This window comes from Artemia sp. Qi Xiang Cuo, chromosome 12 (genome assembly GCF_049724085.1).
Source record: "Artemia sp. Qi Xiang Cuo chromosome 12, ASM4972408v1, whole genome shotgun sequence".
NCBI classification, from domain to species: domain Eukaryota; kingdom Metazoa; phylum Arthropoda; class Branchiopoda; order Anostraca; family Artemiidae; genus Artemia; species Artemia sp. Qi Xiang Cuo.
Window position 1 is genome coordinate 68586656 of NC_142805.1, and position 21009 is coordinate 68607664.

Below are 21009 nucleotides of genomic sequence, written 5' to 3' on the forward strand. Positions count from 1 at the left end.
GCAATTCATGAGATACGCTATTTTGAAAATGAGCATGCACATAGCGTCTTTGGATTTGCCTCAAATTTCCCCTGGTCACTGTGAATGGAGTAGTGTGGTAGCAGTATTGGTGGTAGTTGTATTAGTATTGAAAGAATGTAAATACTGCCTTTTTGTCCATCTCCTTTAGTATTTCCTGAATTTTCCAAATTAAAATACTCAGTTATTCTAGTGTTGCACCCTTTTGACAATCCATATACACATAACGTGTTTTGATTTTCTTCAACACTCCCCTCAACATTTTCTGAAAGTCTCACTTGAATACCCATCGTCTTCTTGGAAAGTAAAGCTCAAATACGCATACCTTTCTCAATAACATATACTAGTTGTAAACAATAACGTGCTTGTCTAACTTACAGCCCTTGTCCTGAGGAATGTGGGAAGGTTGATATCCCCACCTACCTTCTACCTTTCTACCTTTCAACAAGGCTGAAGAATAAAACTCTCTTAAAAGTTCAATTGGATATGTTTTGGGGAATAATAGGCCTTGGGGGAGTGGGCTGATTTTCAGCCATTCACTTTTGACTCTTAAAAAGGGCAATAAAACTTCCAGTTTCCAATCAAATGAAATCCATCCGATCCAAAGTTTATACGACAGTAGTATCTTAACTTATACTTTGCTGGCGCCCCCGTACCAGACCGGTGTCTGGTGGGTATAGTCTGGTTTGGTAGGTACAATCTGGTTAGGTGGGTATAGTCTGGTTTGATGGGTATAGTCTGGTTTTTCAAAGAGAGTGACTATCCCCATGCATATAGGTAATACTTCTACAGGGCTTTACACCTTTTCAAAGAGATTCAGAGCTCCATCACATGGCCTTCTGGATTCTATGGAAGCTATAGCAATTTCAACGTTATTCTATAGAAGCTTTGCATAACGTGTTATGAAGGACAAGTGAAATCTGACTGGTTTCGTTTCACGGGTTCATTAATAGAACGACTAATGTTTTTGAAAAGGGTAATTACTTCTAAGTTCAATAACCAAATTAAACTTCCGTTGGTTAAGAAAGTGTAACGGGTAATTAAAGTAGAAGGAAGGGGATGCTATAATTAGAATAGTTTTAAGTTGAAAATTGTGACGTAAAAATAACTATATTTGCGAATTGGTCTGTTTGTGTGTCTCTTTGGGCTGTTTGAGTCTTTTTGGTCTGTGTTTGTCTCTTTGGGCTGTTTGTGTCTCTTTGGGCTGTGTGTGGTATGTCTTTCACTTTGATGAAGGACAAGTTGTTCTGACGCAATTTACCAGATTTCTAATTCACGGTATACATGTCTTTTTTAGGGTAAGCCCGTGTTAGAAAACCAGCGCGTCTTGTTTCGCTGTTAATAAAAGGAATTCAAATATTTTGTTTATGAAATAGAAGCTAACTCAATTTGCGAAAAGGTATTCCATTTGCACAACTCTGATCTGATTGAATTGTCGCCGACAATGAGATGTAATCACTGCTAAGCCTTTTGTTATTGCGAAAGGGTTACCAAATTGGTGATTAAGACGGGCTTTGTCTAATTCTAGCCGGAAACTCAGAATTGATAGGAGGCAAGATCAAAAAAGGGGTAATTAGTGATTGGATAATTTTTTAACGTGAAATCTCTGAATAAAATATTTTTGGAGAAATTATTTAAAAGGTATAGTTTATTTATTCTAAAGATAATGACAAATAACTTTCCAGAGCATGTACTTGACGATGGAGAAAAAGGGTTAAAGTGATTAGCAGTTACGAGCGAGGATTCCCCTCTGGTCTCTGAATTGCCTTATCTTCCTAGGTACCTTTCCAGAGCATGTACTGTCTCTTAGGGACCGTGTGTGTCTCTTTGGGCTATGTGTGTCTCTTTGGGGCGTTTGAATCTTTTGGTCTGTATGTGTCTGTATGGGCGTTTTTTGTCTCTTTTGGTCGTGTGCATATCTTTGAGCTGTATGTGTCTCTTGCACTGTTTGAGTCATTTTTGTCTGTGTGTGTTTCTTTTGGCTGTTTGTGTCTCTTAGAGGCCATGTGTGTCTCTTTGGGCAATGTGTGTCTCTTTGGGGATGTTTGAATCTTTTTGGTATGTATGTGTCTGTATGGGCGTTTTTTGTCTCTTTGGGCTGTGTGTGTGTGTGGTTGGGGTTTTTGTGTATATTAGGACTGTGTGTATTTATCTTTATCCTGTGTGTGTGTCTTTGGGCTTTGTGTTTCTCTTTATGCTGTGTGTCTCTTTGGGCAGTTTGAATCTGTATGGTCTGTGTGTGTCTCTTTTGACTGTTTGTGTCGTTTTGGGCTTTGTGTCTCTCTGTTGGATGTGTGCATCTCATTGGGCCGTGTACGTTTCTTTGATCTGTTTTTGTCTATTTGGGCTGTGGGCGTCTCTTTGTTATGTGTGTCTCTTTAGGCTGTGTGTGTCTCGTTGGACAGTGTGTCTTTTTTGGGGTGTTTTAGTCTTTTTGGTCTGTAAGTGTCTTTTTGGGCTGTTTGAGTCTTTTAGGTCGGTATTTGTCTCTTTGGGTTGTGTTTCTCTTTGGGCTGTCTGTGTCTCTTTGAGGTGTTTGTGTCTCTTGAGGCTGTGTGTGTCCCTATGGGCTGTGTGTCTCTTTGGGCTTTTTGAGTCTTTTTGGTATGTTTGTGTGTCTCTTTGGGTTGTTTGAGTCTTTTTGATCGGTTTGGGTCTATTTGAGCTGTTTGTGTCTATTTGGTTTGTGGTTGTGTCTTTGGGATGTGTGCTTTTCTTGTAAATTTTAGTCTCGACGTTTTGTTTGTGTGTGTGTTGTCTGTTTTTGTCTCTGGGGGCTGTGTGTGTCTCTGTTGTCTGTGTTTGTCTCTTTGGGTTTTGTGTGTCTCTTTGGGATGTTTGTGTTTCTTTGGGCTATGTGTGTCTCTTCGGGCTGTTTGAGTCTTTTTGGTCTGTGTGTATTTCTTTTGGCTATCTGTGTCTCTTAGGGGCCGTGTGTGTCTCTTTTGGCTATGTGTGTTTCTTTTGGGCGTTTGACTCTTTTGGTCTGTATGTGTCTGTATGGGCGTTTTTTGTCTCTTTGGGCTGTGTGTGTGTCTCTTTGGGCTTTGTGTGTCTCTGGCTGTGTGTCTCTTTAGCCTGTGTGTGTTCTTTTGGCTTTGTGTGTCTCTTCAGGCTGTGTGTGTCTCTTTAGCCTGTGTGTGTGTCTTTGGGCTGTGTGTCTCTTTAGGCTGAGTGTCTCTTTGGGCAGTTTGAATCTTTTTGGTCTATGTGTGTCTCTTTGGGCTTTGTGTGTCGTTTTGAGCTTTGTACCTCTCTCTCGGAAGTGAGCGTCTCTTTTGGCCATCTTAATCTTTATGAGATTTATGAGTCTCTGGGACTGTTTGATCTTGTTTGATCGTGGGGTTTATCTTGTATCCGTGTGTGGCTTTGCAAGGTCTTGTGTGTCTCTTCGGGCAATGTGTTTCTCTTTGGAGTGACTTTATCTTGGTGTGCTATATGCGTCTGTATGGGCGTGTTGGTTCACTGTTGTCTGTGTGTGTGTCTCGGTTTGCGGGTTTTTTATATTAGGACTGTGTTTTTGTCTCTTTATTCTGTTTGTGTCTATTTTGCCCTTGTGTGTATATGTAAGATGTATATCTCTTTTAGCACTTTGAATCTTTTTTGTCTGTGTGTGTGTCTCTTTTGGCTGTTTGTGTCGTTTTGGGCTTTGTGTCTCACTGTACGATGTATGCGTCTCTTTGGGCTGTGTACGTTTCTTTGGGCTGTATGTGTCTCTTTGAGCTGTGGGTGTCTCTTTGTGATGTATGTCTCTTTAGGCTGTGTGTGTCTCGTTGGACTGTATGTCTTTTTGGGGGTGTCTGAGTCTTTTTGGTCTGTATGTGTCTCTTGGGGTTGTTTGAGTCTTTTAGGTCTGTGTTTGTCTCTTTGGGTTGTGTTTCTCTTTGTGCTGTCTGTGTCTCTTTGAGCTGTTTGTGTCTCTTGTGGATGTGTGTGTCTCTTTGGGCTGTGTGTCTCTTTGGGCTGTTTGAGTCTTTTTTGTCTGTTTGTTTGTCTCTTTGGGCTGTTTGAGTCTTTTTGGTCTGTGTTTGTCTATTTGGGCTGTTTGTGTCTCTTTGGGCTGTTTGTGTTTGTTTTGGCTTTGTGTGTCTCTTTGGTATGTGTGTCTCGTTGGGCTGTTTGAGTGTTTTTGATCTGTTTGTGTCTCTTTGAGATGTTTGAGTCTTTTTTGGGCTGTGGTTGTCTCTTTGGGTTGCTTGTGTTTATTTGGGCAGTTTTTGTATCTTTGGGATATGTGAATATATTTGGGGTGTTTTAGTCTTTTTGGTCTGTGTTTGTTTTTTTTTACTGTTTGTGTCTCTTAGGGGTCATGTGTGTCTCTTTGGGCTATGTGTGTCTCTTTGGGCTGTTTGAGTCATTTTGGTCTGTGTTTGTTTCTTTAGACTGTTTGTGTATCTTAGGGGTCATGTGTGTCTCTTTGGGCTATGTGTGTCTCTCTGGGGTGTTTGAATCTTTTTGGTCTGTATGTGTCTCTTTGGGATTTTTTTGTTTCTTCGGGCTGTGTGTGTCTCTTGTGCACTTGTTTGTCTCTGGGGTCTGTGTGCTTCTCTTTAGGCTGTGTGTCTTTGTTGTTTGATTTAATCAGTTTGTTCTGTGTGTGTCTCTTTAGACTGTGTTTGTTTCTTTGAGCCATGTTTGTCTCTTGGGGCTGGTTGAGTCATTTTGCTTTTTGTATGTTTATTTCGGTTGTTTGTGTCTCTTTGAGTTATGTGTGTCTCTTTGGGGAGTTTGAATCATTTTGGCCTGTATGTGTCTGTATGAGAGTTTTTTTGTCTCTTCGGGCTGTGTGTGTGTCTCTTTGGGCTTTGTGTATCTCTTCAGGCTATGTGTGTCTCTTTAGCCTGTGTGTGTGTCTCTTTGGGCTGTGTGTCTCTTTGTTCAATTTGAATCTTTTTGGTCTGTGTGTGTCTCCTTTGACTGTTTCTGTGTCGTTTTGGGCGTTGTGTGTCTTTGTTGGATGTGTTGGTCTCTTTGGGCCATGTGCGTCTCTTTGAGCTGTATGTGTCTCCTCGGACTGTGGGTGTCTCTTTGTGATGTGTGTCTCTTTAGGTTGTGTGTGTCTCGTTGGACTGTATGTCTTTTTGGGGTGTTTGAGTCTGTTTGGTCTGTATGTGTCTCTTTGGGATATGTGTGTCTCTTTGGGCTGTTTTGAGTCTTTTTGGACTGTGTATGTCTCTTTCGGCTGTTTGTGTTTCTTTGGACTGTGAGTGTCTCTTTGGGAATTTTTATTAACAAGAAATGACTGAAAAGTGTTTTGGTGGAGATGACTTTATTGACAGAAGGATGTATTAGCGAAGTTACAGTGGAGGGAGACAAAGTCTTCAAAGTCAAGGCTATAAGAAAAAAAAAATTTCCAAATATTTTCGTCGGTTTGTAGTTTTACGCACTAATATCAATATCAGTAATGATTCTGTTTGAACTTTCTCCAAGTTGATCAAATTGGTCTCTAAAACGGTTCATGATAAAAAAAATAGTTTGGGACAAGAAAAAAAAAACTAAAATAATGTCGTGAAATCATTTTCAACACTCAGAGAAGTTTTTTTTTTTTGTGTAATGTTCTTTTTTTGTTTTTGGTATTTGTGTGTGTGTGTGTGTAAGTTTTTTTTTTTGTGTGTAAGTTTTTTTTTGTGTGTAAATTTTTTTTTGTGTGTGTGTGTGAGTTTTTATGTGTGTGTATGTTTTTTGTTGTGTGTGTGTGTAAGTTTTTCTTTTTTTTGTGTATGTTTTTGTGTGTGTGTAAGTTTTTATGTGTGTGTAAGTTTTTGTGTGTGTGTAAATTTTTTTGTGTGTGTGTAAGTTTTTGTGGGTGTGTAAGTTTTTGTGTTTGTGTAAGTTTTTGTGTGTGTGTGTAAGTTTTTGGTCGGTTCATAGGTGAAACTTAAGTCCAGGTATGGATCGAAAAATAAACTATTTCTGTAGAATCTGAGCTAATAAGGGTTTTTGATCATATACTCTAGTTTCCTATAAGAAAATTATGGAAAATATAATTCTATCGTTCAAATGTGTAACTTAGTTCCATTCTCTGGTTCAAATGTAGAAAAACCCGTGTGGGAGAGTTGAAATAAAAAAATTCTAACAAGAAATGACTGAAAAGTGTTTTGGGGGAGATGGCTTGATTGGCAGAAGGATGTATTAGCAAAGTTATAGTGGAGGACGACAAAGTCTTCAAAGTCAAGGCTATAAGAAAAAAAAGTTCTGGATATTTTTGTAAGTTTGTAGTTTGTAAGTTTGTAAGTTTGTAGTTTACAGCTCAAAGAGACGCACATGGCCCAAAGAGACGCACACATCCAACAAAGACACACGAAGCCCCAAAACGACACAAAAACAGTCAAAAGAGACACACACAGACCAAAAAGATTGAAATTGACCAAAGAGACACAGAGCCCAAGGAGACACACAAACAGGCTAAAGAGACACACACAGCCCGAAGAGATACACAAAGCCCAAAGAGACACACACACAGCCCGAAGAGACAAAAAAACTCTCATACAGACACATACAGGCCAAAAAGATTCAAACACCCCAAAGAGACACACATAACCCAAAGAGACACAAACAGCCCAAAGAAACATACAAAGACCAAAAAGACTCAAAAAGACCAAAGAGACACACAGAGCCCAAAGAAACAAAAACAGCCTAAATAGACACACACAGATCAAAAAGATTCAAACTGCCCAAAGACACACACAGCCTAAAGAGACACAAAAAGCCCAAAGAGACACACACAGCCCGAAGAGACACACAAAGCCCAAAGAGACACAAACAGACCAAAAAGATTCAAACACCCCAAAGAGACACACAAAGACCAATGAGATACACATGACCACTAAGAGACACAAACACCCTAAAGAAACACAAAAAGACCAAAATGACTAAAATAGCAAAAAGAGACATAAATAGCCCAAAGAAACAAAAACAGCCCAAAGAGACACACACAGCTCAAAGAGACACAAACAGCCCAAAGAGAAACACAAAAACCAAAAAGACACAAACAGTTCAAAGAGACACAAACAGATCAAAAAGACTCAAACAGTCCAACGAGACACACAGCCCAAAGGGACTCACACAGCCCCAAGACACACACACAGCCCAAAGAGACACACACAGCCCACAGAGACAAACACAGACCAAACAGACACAAACAGCCCAAAGAGACACACACACAGAACATAAAGACTCAAACAGCCCAAAGAGACACACAGCCCAAAGAGACACACACAGCCTCAAGAGACACAAACAGCTCTAAGATACACATACAGCCCAAAGAGAAACACAACCCAAAGAGACAAACACAGACCTAAAAGACTCAAACAGCCCAAAGAGACACATACAGACCAAAAAGACTCAGACACCCCCAAAAAGACATACAGTCCAACGAGACACACACAGCCTAAAGAGACACACATCACAAAGAGATACCCACAGCCCAAAGAGACACATACAGCTCAAAGAAACTTACACGGCACAAAGAGAATCAAACATCCTCCATTGAGACACAAAGCCAAAAACGACACAAACAGCCAAAAGACACACAAACACAGACCATAAAGATTCAAACTGCCCAAAGAGACACACAGCCTAAAGAGATACACACAGCCCAAAGAGAAAAACACAGGAAAAAGCTAAATACACACAGTCCTAATAGACAAAAAAAGCAAAAAGAGACAAACACACAGCCAAAAGACAAAAAACACGCCCATACAGACACAAACATACCAAAAAGATTCAAACACCCCAAAGAGACATACATTGCCCAAAGAGACACACATGGCCTCTAAGAGACACAAACAGCCAAAAGAAACACACACAGACCAAAATGACTCAAACAACCCAAGATACACATACAACTCAAAGAGATCCACACGGCCCAAAGAGACGCACACATCCAACACATACACAAAAAGCCCAAAACGACACAAACAGCCAAAAGAGACACACAAAGACCAAAAAGATTCAAACTGCCCAAAGAGACCCACAGCCTACAGAGACACACACAGCCCAAAGAGACACACACACTGGATAAAGATACACGCACAGCCCGAAGAGACACACAAAGCCAAAAGAGACACACACACAGCCCAAAGAGACAAAAAACGCCCATACAGACACATACAGACCAAAAGATTCAAACAGTCCAACGAGACACACAGCCCAAAGAGACGCACAAAGCCCAAAGAAACACACACAGTCCAAAGAGACACAAACAGCCAAAAGAGACAAACACAGACCAAAAAGACTCAAACAGCCCAAAGAGACACACAAACAGACCAAAAAGACTCAAACAGCCCAAAGAGACACACAGCCCAAAAGGAAACACACACAGCCTCAAGAGACACAAACAGCTCAAAGAGACACAGACAGCCCAAAGAGAAACACAACCCAAAGAGACAAACACCGACCTAAAAGACTCAAACAGCCCAAAGAGACACACATAGCCCAAAGAAACACACACGGCCCCTAAGAGACACAGACAGCCAAAAGAAAGACACACAGACCAAAATGACTCAAACAGCCCAAAGAGACACACACAGCCCAAAAACACACAAACAGCCCAAAGAGACACAAACAGCCCAAAGAGACAAACACAGCCCAAAAAGACTCAAACAGCCCAAAGAGACACAAACAGATCAAAAAGACTCAAACAGTCCAACGAGACACACAGCCCGAAGAGACGCACAAAGCCCAAAGAACCACACACAGTCCAAAGAGACACACACAGACAAAAGAGACAAAAACAGACCAAAAAGACTCAAACAGCCCATAAAGACAAACAAACAGACCAAAAAGACTCAAACATACCAAAGAGACACACAGCCCAAATGGACACACACAACCTCAAGAGACACAAACAGCTCAAAGAGACACAGACAGCCCAAAGAGAAACACAACACAAAGAGACAAACACCGACCTAAAGGACCCAAACAGCCCAAAGAGACACTTACAGACCAAAAAGACTAAGACACCCCAAAACAGACACACAGTCCAACGAGACCCACACAGCCTAAAGACACACACATCACAAAGAGACACCCACAGCCCAAATAGACAAATACAGCACAAAGAAACGTACACGGCCCAAAGAGATGCACACATCCACAGAGAGACACAAAGCCCAAAACGACACAAACAGTCAAAAGAGACACACACAGACCATAAAGATTCAAACTGCCCAAAGAGACACACAGCCTAAAGAGACACACACAGCCCAAAGAGACACACACAGGCTAAAGAGACATACACATAGTCCGAAGAGACACAAAAAGCCCAAAGAGACACACACACAGCCCAAAGAGACAAAAAACGCCCATACAGACACATACATACCAAAAAGATTCAAACATCCCCAAAGAGACACACATTGCCGAAAGAGACACACATGGCCTCTAAGAGACACAAACAACAAAAAGAAACACACACAGACCAAAATGAATCAAACAGTCCCAAGAGAAACATACAGCTAAAAGATATGCACACGACCAAAAGAGAAAAAAAACGCCCATACAGACACATACAGACCAAAAGATTCAAACGCCCCAAAGAGACACACATAGCCCAAAGAGACACACACGGTCCCTAAGAGACAGTACATGCTCTGGAAAGGTACCTAGGAAGATAAGGCAATTCAGAGACCAGAGGGGAATCCTCGCTCGTAACTGCTAATCACTTTAACCCTTTTTCTCCATCGTCAAGTACATTCTCTGGAAAGGTATTTGTCATTATCTTTAGAATAAATAAACTATACCTTTTAAATAATTTCTCCAAAAATATTTTATTCAGAGATTTCACGTTAAAAAATTTTCCAATCACTAATTACTCCTTTTTTTTATCTTGCCTCCTATCAATTCTGAGTTTCCGGCTAGAATTAGACAAAGCCCATCTTAATCACCAATTCGGTAACCCTTTCGCAATAACAAAAGGCTTAGCAGTGATTACATCTCATTGTCGGTGACAATTCAATCAGATCAGAGTTGTGCAAAGGGAATACCTTTTCGCAAATTGAGTTAGCTTCTATTTCATAGACAAAATATTTGAATTCGTTTTATTAACAGCGAAAGAAGACGCGCTGGGTTTCTAACACGGGCTTACCCTAAAAAGACATGTATACCGTGAATTAGAAATCTGGTAAATTGCGTCAGAACAACTTGTCCTTCATCAAAGTGAAAGACATACCACACACAGCCCAAAGAGACACAAACAGCCCAAAGAGACAAACACAGACCAAAAAGACTCAAACAGCCCAAAGAGACACACAAACAGACCAATTCGCAAATAGAGTTATTTTTACGTCACAATTTTCAACTTAAAACCATTCTAATTATAGCATCCCATTCCTCATACTTTAATTACCCGTTACGCTTTCTTAACCAACGTAATACCTTTACGCAAATACCTTTTCACAAAAAATTCGCAAATAGAGTTATTTTTACGTCACAATTTTCAACTTAAAACCATTCTAATTATAGCATCCCCTTCCTCATACTTTAATTACCCGTTATGCTTTCTTAACCATCGGAAGTTTAATTTGGTTATTGAACTTAGAAGTAATTACCCTTTTCAAAAACATTAGTCGTTCTATTAATGAACCCGTGAAACAAAACCAGTCAGATTTCACTTGTCCTTCATAACACGTTATGCAAAGCTTCTATAGAATAACGTTGAAATTGCTATAGCTTCCATAGAATCCAGAAGGCCATGTGATGGAGCTCTGAATCTCTTTGAAAAGGTGTAAAGCCCTGTAGAAGTATTACCTATATGCATGGGGATAGTCACTCTCTTTGAAAAGCCAGACTATACCCATCAAACCAGACTATACCCACCTAACCAGATTGTACCTACCAAACCAGACTATACCCACCAGAAACCGGTCTGGTACGGGGGCGCAAGCAAAGTATAAGTTAACATACTACTTACGACTACCCGTTCCATAAAAACCTTACATACCCCTGGCATAGCTTACAACCCTTGTCAATGGGCTCTGGGGGATTGTGTCCACCTTAAAGACATTGTCATATGATTGTCAGAGAGGGGGGCTAGTTTCTCTCCATCATGTTTGACTCTTAAAAGGGAACTAGAACTATACATTTCAAATCAAGTGAGCCCCTTCTAAAGATCACACAACCACCCCTTCCAGAAAACCTTATATGCCCCTTGGGTATAACTCACAACCCTTGCCCCCAGACTCTGGGGGATTCTGTTCACCTCAAAAGCTTTATGATATGATCTTTGGACTATCTTTGACCAATTGGCTACCTCAAAAAATTTTATCGGATAAATTTGTGGAAAATACGATGTAGGGGGGGAAGTGGGTGCCCCCGATCAGTTTGACTTTTAATAAAGGAATTAGAACACCTGATTTCAAATCCAATGAGCCCCCTCCGGATTTTATAGGACCATCCTGTCATAAAAACCTTATATATCCTCGGGGCATAACTTACAACCCTTGTGCTGAGGGCTATGGGGGGTTTTTATACTCAAAGTCTTAATATCCAACCTTCAATTACTGTGAAAAAAATTACTATCAAAAAATTTGGACTATATGTGTTTCGGGAATTGATAGGCGCGAGGGGAGGGGGTCTGTTGCCCTCTAATCACTATCAACTATTATACGAGGCACTAGCCCCTTCAATTTCCAATCGAATGAGCCTTTTTAGAAGTTTCTACGACAACAAATGGCCATCTCAAAATTTCTATCAGATGCATTTCAGAAAAATACGAGGTGGGGGTATCCACCCTCAAATCACTTTGAATCTTTAAAAGTGAACTAGAAGTTATGATTGCCAGTCCAATAAGCCCCCTCCGAATTTCATGCGATCACCCTTTCTATATAAACTTTATATGCCCCCAGAGCATAACTTATAACCCTTGCTCTAAGGGCTATGAGGGGCTGTCACCCTCAAGAATATAATTTCCTGACCTTTCATCGTCAGAAACGTCATCTACCGTCAGACGTTTCTTAGCCTATTTTCACTTTCATAATGAAATAAAATAGTGGAATTGGCATAATGAGTGTACTCAGAAGTGTTTGGTCTCATATTTTGAGGAAAAAGCACAATTCTGAAGCTTAAAAACTGTCAAGAAACGCCCAAGGCTAAAAGACATTGTTTTTTTTTTTGTTTTTTTGTCAGAATGTCTTAATTCTGAGCATTTCATGGCCTATAGAACTAAACCGAATCTTAGTTTGTAGCCAGGATCGGATTTAGACTTTACAAGGCCTTAAGCTATTCGAGATATACCTATGTAAGTCCAGATATTATTTTTAAGTGTCGTATGTTATTTCCGGGTACCGGAAATGTTATATTGTAATACGATTAAGAAGTATATAGATCGCAAAATAATACATGACACCGTCATCAAATCATAAATTACGTAATTTGTCTCTTTCTCTGCTCATGAGGCTAAAGGAACAAAATTTATCTTGAGTCTTTGTAGTAATTTCCCCCAGTCTCCCCCCCTCCCAATTGCACTTCCTGGCTGAAGGTTCAGGGTATATTGCAATAGCCTGGAGCCAATAGGATATCTCCAACTAAACAGTGTCTAGTTGGAAGGTTTACCTTCTTATAACTTGAAAACAAACGCTACCTCTAAGTAGCCTAGAAAACCCGGAAGTATAGCTACGACTAACTGGAAACCGAGGGGCTAACTTTTACTACCCACAAAAAAGATTATGTCTTTTATAGCCTCTAAACCCGAGGATACATTTTACAACAGGGAATACTATCTAAATATTTTTAGCAATATATTTTGTATGCCGTTATAAGTGAATGCAATATTTATACACTCTTATCTTTCGACAAGATAATATAAGCAATACATAATTACAATAATCAATCGTTAGTAGAAAGGGGGGTACCAGCGCGAACAGCACCACGTGGTTTATGGTTTTCTCACTGAGAATGAAAAAACAGTAATTTTCTCACTTGAAAAAACAGGAATATTGTCACATTGATGGTTGTTTTATGGTTTTTGTCAGTGAGAATGAAAAAACGGGAACTTTCTCACTTTAATGGATGTCAACAGCAATTTATGTATGTTTTATGGTTTTTGTCAGTGAGAATGGAAAAAAAGTATTTTTGTCACTTTGCTGTCAGTCATTAATCAAATTGTTTCCGGGCAAAGTTTAATAATGTCTGACAGGTACTGCTCCAGGAATAGATCCAAGTCATTAATGTCTTTGCCTCGGAAACAATTCTACTGGTCGAACTCCAAAAGATATTAATAACCAAACGCCATGGAAACAATTCTCCAAGAAACATCTTAGCGATGAATAGATTTTAGCGCGGGAATCAGGTTTCATTGTAATTAGAAATGTGACAGCGCAGAGATGCCAAACAAAAGGAACATGCTGAAATTACGTTTAGGGATTATTTGGGCAAAACTGTTTTTAGACATTTTATGGGATTATTTCGGCGAAACAGTTAGAGACATTTTAAAAGAAGATCTTAGGAAAGGTTTTAGAAGAGGATTTGAGGGTCAAACTCTGTGGTCGTTATAATACACAAGTTCCATTTGAACAGTGTTGTGAGGTCCTCTACCCCAACCTCAAAGGGCCCCGATCCCCCTACCCAACCCCGAAGGAAGCCCCCGGTACTCAAAGGTCCCCAAAGCTCCCAAAGGGCCCCCGGACCCCCAAAGGCCCTCACCCGGTCCCCAAAGGTCCACCGGGCTCCCAAAGGGACCCCCGGACCCCCAAAGGGCCCCCCGGACCCCAAAGGCCCTCCCCCGGACCCCAAAGGCCCTCCCCCGGTCCTCAAAGGCCCCCCGGGCCCGAGAACCGCCGCGGGCCAGGAAAGCGCCGCATGGGGATGCGCCACAGGGGGATGCGCTGCGGGTCGGGGGAAGCGCCGCAGGGATGCGCCGCAGGGATGCGCCGCAGGGATGCGCCACAGGGGATGCGCCACGGGTCAGGGAAGCGCCGCAGGGATGCGCCGCAGGGATGCGCCGCAGTTAGGTTAACTGCAGGGATCCGCAGTTAGGTTAGGTTAAGTTAGGTTAGGCTAGGTTAGCCTACGTACGCGCGCGTACGTAGGCTAACCTAGCCTAACCTAACTTAACCTAACTTAATCTAACCTAACCTAACCTAACCATACACCTAACTTGTTGCCTGTCTCTCACCTAACCTACGCTAACCTCAGTGAAGCGTACGTAGGCTACCCTAACATAACTTAACCTAACCAAACTTAATCTAGCCTAACCTAACCTAACCATACTCGCCGGAAAAGGTTAGGTTAACTTATCATGAGCGCACATGATAAGTTAACCTAACCTAACTTAAACATGTAGAAATGTTTCTTTTAATTTATTAACCTTTATTTATAACTAGCCTAACATATTATTTTGGAGGTTAGATGAACGAGTTTGAACGATTGTCTTTAATAATAGAACGAGTCCCTCATTTTCTAATTTAAAAATTTGAGGGGTAAATCCATAATACAAAGGAGTTAAAATTTAATTTAAAATTAGAATAGAACTTTAAATTTTTCATCTCTTTGAGAAAAAACAGAACTGAAGTAGAACCTTTTTATTTTCTTGGAAAAATTAGAAGAGAACTTTGAATGTTTTATGTCTTTGAGAAATTAAGAACTGAAGTGTGAGCTTTTTTTTTATTTTCATTCACGTAACCTCGTCTAAATTAACCTTAAAAAAATGAAATAAAGCTATGTCGACTTTGCATATTTTATTCAACATATCCGACAAAGCGCTGGAGGGGTGCATTCCTGTCGACTTTTGGAGGATGTTTCCCCATTTTTTGATAATCAGGGCGATGTTCTCAAGCTCTTTTCTCAAGGTCATAGCTTTTGGCTGACAACACTAACATCAAAACTTAAACGGTCAGAAATAGAGGCTGTTTCTATAGATTAAGAATAAGAAAAAAATTGTCAGGTGTGGGACTCGAACCCACGACCCCATATGGGGACCAGATCTTAAGTCTAGTGCCTTAACCACTCGGCCAACCTGACTTGTAAACAATTCTTGATCATATTCATATTGTAATTCAGTTTCATTGGTAAAGTTCAGAATTGAGCTAACTTTTTTCTCTTCTTTAAGAAAATTCAGAACCTCGTCTAAATTAACCAAAAATAACTTATGGAGTTACCATACGAAGGTCAAAACTATGGCTCGTGAGGGGATCGAACCTTCGACCTTTGCGTTATTAGCAGGACACTCTAACCAACTGAGCTAACAAGCCATTAAGAATATTATCACTCTAACACTTAGATTTTGTTAATTTTAATCTATGTATCCGAGAAAAGGATGTTGATGTAGAATTTAATCTCACTGATACTTAGATTTTGTCAATTTTAACCAACGAATCCGATGAAGGATGTTGTTAAAGCATTTATTCATTCTGATGTTTAAATTTTGTCAATTTTTATTCGATACATCCGACAAAGGATGATGATAAAAAAAAAATTTATTCACTCTGACACTTAGATTCTGTCAATTTTTTTCGATGTATCTGGCAAAGGATGTTGAAAAAAAAATTATTCACTCTGATGCTTAGATTTTGTCAATTTTATCCGACATATTCGACAAATGATGTTGATAATGAATTTATTCACTCTGATACTTAGATCTTGTCAATTTTATCCAATGTATCTGGCAAAGGATGTTGATAAAAAAAAATTTATTCACTCTAAGACTTAGAATTTGTCAATTTTATCCTATGTATTCAAGAAAAGGATACATAGGTTAGGTTAACTCTAAGCTAGGACTCTAAGCTAAAAAACTCTAAACTCTTAACTAAAACTAAAATAAACTAAAACTTCAACAAAAACTCTGAGCTATGATTCTATGATAAAACTCTAAACTCTTAAGTAAACTAAACTAGAACTCTAACAAAAACTCTAAGCTATGACTCTATGATAAAAACTCTAAATTCTTAACTAAACTAAACTTCAACTCTAACTAAAACTCTAAGCTAAGACTCTAAGCTAAAACTCTAAACTCTTAACTAAAACTAAACTAAACTAAAACTCTAAGCTAAGTCTCGAAGGTAAAACTCCAGACGCTTAACTATATCTAAACTAAACTAGAAATCTAACAAAAACTCTAAGCTACGACTCGAAGCTAAAACTCTAAACTATTAACTAAACCTAAACTAAACTAGAACTTCAACAAAACTCTAAGCAAAAGACTCTAAGCCAAAAACTCTAAACTCTTAACTAAAACTAAAATAAACTAGAACTCTAACAAAAACTCTAAGCTAAGACTCTAAGCTAAAATTCTAAATTCTTAACTAAAACTAAACTAAACAAGAACTCTAACTAAAACTCTAAGCTAAGACTCTAAGGTAAAACACTAAACTCTTAACTAAAACTAAACAAAACTAGAACTCTAACTGAAACTCAACAGTAAAACATCAAACTTTTAAATATAATTAAACTAATCTATAGCTCTAACAAAAACTCTAGGCTAAGACTATAATCTAAAATTCTTAACTCTTATCTAAAACTAAACTAAACTAGAACTCTAACTAAAACTCTATGCTAAGACTCTAAGGTAAAACACTAAACTCTTAACTAAAAGTAAAGTAAACTAGAACTCTAACTGAAACTCAAAGGTGAAACATTAAATTCTTAACTAAAATTAAACTAAACTAGAACTCTAACAAAAACTCTAAGCTAAGACTCTAAGGTAAAACTCTAAACTCTTAAGTAAAACTAAGCTAAACTAGAATTCTAACAAAAACTGTAAGCTAAGACTCAGCTAAAACTCGAAACTCTTAACTAAATCTTAACAAAGCTATAACTTTAAGTAGAACTCTAAGCTATGACTCTAAGCTAAAAATCTAAATTCATAACTGTAACTAAACTAAACTTTAACTCTAACTAAAACTCTAAGCTAAGACTCTATGGTAAAACTCTAAACTCTTTACTAAAACTAAATTAAACTAGAACTCTAAATAAAACTAAGCTAAGACTCTAAGCTAATAACTCTAAACTCTTAACTAAAACTAAACTAAACTAGAACTCTAATTAAAAATCGAAGTCTAAGCTAAAACTCTAAACTAAAACTAAACTAGACTAGAACTTCAACAAAAACTCTAAACTAAGACTCTAAGCTAAAAACACTGAACTCTTAACTAAAACTAAACCAAACTAGAACTCTAACAAAAACTCTAAGCTGAGACTCTAAGCTAAAATTCTATACTCTTAAGTAAAACTAAACTTAACTAAAACTCTAAGCTAAGTCTCTAAGGTAAAACTCCAAACTCTTAACTATAACTAAACTTAACTAGGACTCTAACAAAAACTCTAAGCTATGACTCTAAGCTAAAACTCTAAACTCTTAACTAAAACTAAACTAAACTAGAACTCTAACAAAAACTCTAAGCTAAGACTCTAAGCTAAAACTCTAAACTCTTAACTAAAACTTAAGTAAGCTAGAACTCTAATTAAAACTCAATGTCTAAGATAAAACTATAAACTAAACCATAACTGCAAGAAAAAACTCCAAACTAAGACTATAAGCTAAAAACTCTAAACTCTTAACTAAAACTAAACTAAACTAGAACTCTAAAAAAACCCTAAGATAAGACTATATTTTAAAAATATAAACTCGTGAATAAACGTAAACTTACTTAGACATCTAATATGATTCTCTAATATAAAAAACTCCCATCTCTTAAATATAACTAAACTAAACTAGAACTGCGACAAAAAACTATAAGCTAGGACTCTATAATAAAAAAAACTAGAAACTAAATAATACAACTAAAATAAACTAAAACTCTAAGGCTAAGACTCTAAGCTAAAAATCTAAACTCTTAACTATTACTAAACTAAACTTCAACTTTAACAAAAATTCTAAGCTAAGACTATAAGATAAAACTCTTAAATATAAATAAACTAAACTTAAACTTTAACAAAAACTCTAAGCTAAAACTCTAAACTCTTAACTATTACTAAACTGAACTAGAACTTAAACAAAAACTATGCAAATACTCTAAGCAAAAACTCTAAACTCTTAACTAAAACTAAACTAAACTAGAACTATAACAAAAACTCTAAGCTAAGACTCTAAGCTAAAATTCTAAACTCATAACTAAAACTAAACTAAACTAGAACTCTAACTAAATGTCTAAGCTATGACTCTAAGGTAAAACGCCAAACTCTTAACTAAAACTAAACTAAACTAGAACTCTAACAAAAACTCTAAGCTAGGACTCTAAGCTAAAAACTCCGAACTCTTAACTAAAACTAAACTAAACTAAAACTCTAAGCTAAGTCTCTAAGGTAAAATTCCAAACTCTTAACTATATCTAAACTAAACTAGAACTCTAACAAAAACACTAAGCTAAGACTCTAAGCTAAAACTCTAAACTCCTAGCTTTTACTAAACTAAACTTCAACTCTAACAAAAACTATAAGCTAAGACTCTAAGCTAAAACTCTAAACTATTAACTAAAACTAAACTAAACTAAAACTTCAACAAAAACTCTAAGATAATACTCTAAGCTAAAAACTCTAAACTCTTAACTAAAAATAAAATAAACTATAACTCTAAAAAAAAATCTAAGATAATACTATAAGATAAAAAACTCTAAAATCTTAAATAAAAACGAAACTAAACTAGAACTCTAACTAAAACTCTAAACTAAGACTCTAAGGTAAAACATCAAATTCTTAACTAAAATTAAACTAAACTTGAACTCTAACAAAAACTCTAAGCTAAGACTCTAAGCTAAAAAAACTCTAAACTCTTAACTAAAACTAAACTAAACTAAAACTCTATGCTAAGTCTCTAAGGTAAAACTCAAAACTATTAACTATAACTAAACTAAACTCGAACTCTAACAAAAACTCTAAGCTAAGACTATAAGATAAAAACTCCAAACTCTTAACTAAAACTAAACTAAACTAGAACTCTAACTAAAACTCTAAACTAAGACTCGAAGGTAAAACACCAAACTCTTAACTAAAACTAAACTAAACTAGAACTCTAACAAAAACTCTACGCTAAAACTCTAAGCTAAAAAACTCTTAATTCTTAACTAAAACTAAACTAGACTAAAACTCTAAGCTAAGTCTCTAACGTAAAACTCAAAACTCTTAACTATATGTAAACTAAACCAGAACTCAAAACTAAAATAAACTAGAACTCTAACAAAAACTCTAAGCTAAGACTTTAAGCTAAAATTCTAAACTCTTAAATAAAACTAAACTAAACTAGAACTCTAACTAAAACTCTAAGCTAAGACTCAAAGCTAAAAAACTCTAAAATCTAAACTAAAAGAAAACTAGACTATAACTCTAACTGAAACTCAAAGTTAAAACATCAAATTCTTAACTAAAATTAAACTAAATTTCAACTCTAACAAAAACTCTAAGCTAAGACTCTAAGCTAAAACTCTAAACTATTAACTAAAACTAAACTAAACTAGAACTTCAACAAAAACTCTAAAAAAAACCCTAAACTCTTAACTAAAACTTAAGCAAACTATAACTTTAAGTAAAACTCTAAGCTATGACTCTAAGCTAAAACTCTAAATTCTGAACTTTAACTAAAAATAAAATAAAATAGAACTATAAATAAAAATATAATATAATAATATATTTTAAACTATAAAATATTTACTAAAAATAAACTATACTATAACTCTAACTGAAACTCAAAGGTAAAAAATCAAACTCTTAACTAAAATTAAACTAAACTAGAACTCTAACAAAAAACTCTAAACTCTTAACTAAAACTAAACTAAACTTCAACTCTAACAAAAACTCTTAGCTAAGACTCTAAGCTAAAACTAAACTAAACTAGAACTCTAACTGAAACTCAAAGGTAAAACATCAAACTCTTAACTAAAATTAAACTAAACTAGAACTCTAACAAAAACTCTAAGCTAAGACTCTAAGCTAAAACTCGAAACTCTTAACTAAAACTTAGCCAAACTAAAACTTTAAGTAAAACTCCAAGCTATGACTCTAAGCTAAAACTCTAAATTCTCAACTGTAACTAAACTAAACTTCAACTCTAACTAAAACTAAAACTCTAAGCTAAGACTCTAAGGTAAAACTCTAAACTCTTAACTAAACTAAACTATAGCTCAAACAAAACTCTAAGCTAAGACTCTACGCTAAAACTCTAAACTCATAACTAAAACTTAACCAAACTATAAGCTAAAAAAAAACTCTAAACTTTTAACTAAAACTAAACCAAACTAAAACTTTAAGCTAAGACTCTAAGCTAAAAATTTTTACTTTTAGTTTACTTTTTTGCGGCGCATCCCTGCGGCGCATCCCTGCGGCGCATCTCTGTGGTGCTTCCCTGCGGCGCGTCCCTGCGGCGCTTCCCCCGACCCGCGGCGCATCCCCCTGCGGCGCATCCCTGCGGCGCATTCCTGCGGCGCATCCCTGCGGTGCATCCCCCGACCCACGGCTTATCCCCTGCGGCGCATCCCCATGCGGCATTTTCCTGGCCCGCGGCACTTCTCGGGCCTGGGGGGCCTTTGAGGACCGGGGGAGGGCCTTTGGGGTCCGGGGGAGGGCCTTTGGGGTCCGGGGGGCCCTTTGGGGGTCTGGGGGTCCCTTTGGGAGCCCGGTGGACCTTTGAGGACCGGGTGAGGGCCTTTGGGGGTCCGGGGGCCCTTTGGGAGCTTTGGGGACCTTTGAGTACCGGGGGCTTCCTTCGGGGTTGGGTAGGGGGATCGGGGCCCTTTGAGGTTGGGTAGAGGACCTCACAACACTGTTCAAATGGAACTTGTGTATTATAACGACCACAGAGTTTGACCCTCAAATCCTCTTCTAAAACCTTTCCTAAAATCTTCTTTTAAAATGTCTCTAACTGTTTCGCCGAAATAATCCCATAAAATGTCTAAAAACAGTTTCGCCCAAATAATCCCTAAACGTAATTTCAGCGTGTTCCTTTTGTTTGGCATCTCTGCGCTGTCACATTTCAAATTACATTGAAACCTGATTCCCGCGCAAAAATCTATTCATCGCTAAGATGTTTCTTGGAGAATTGTTTCCATGACGTTTGGTTATTAATAT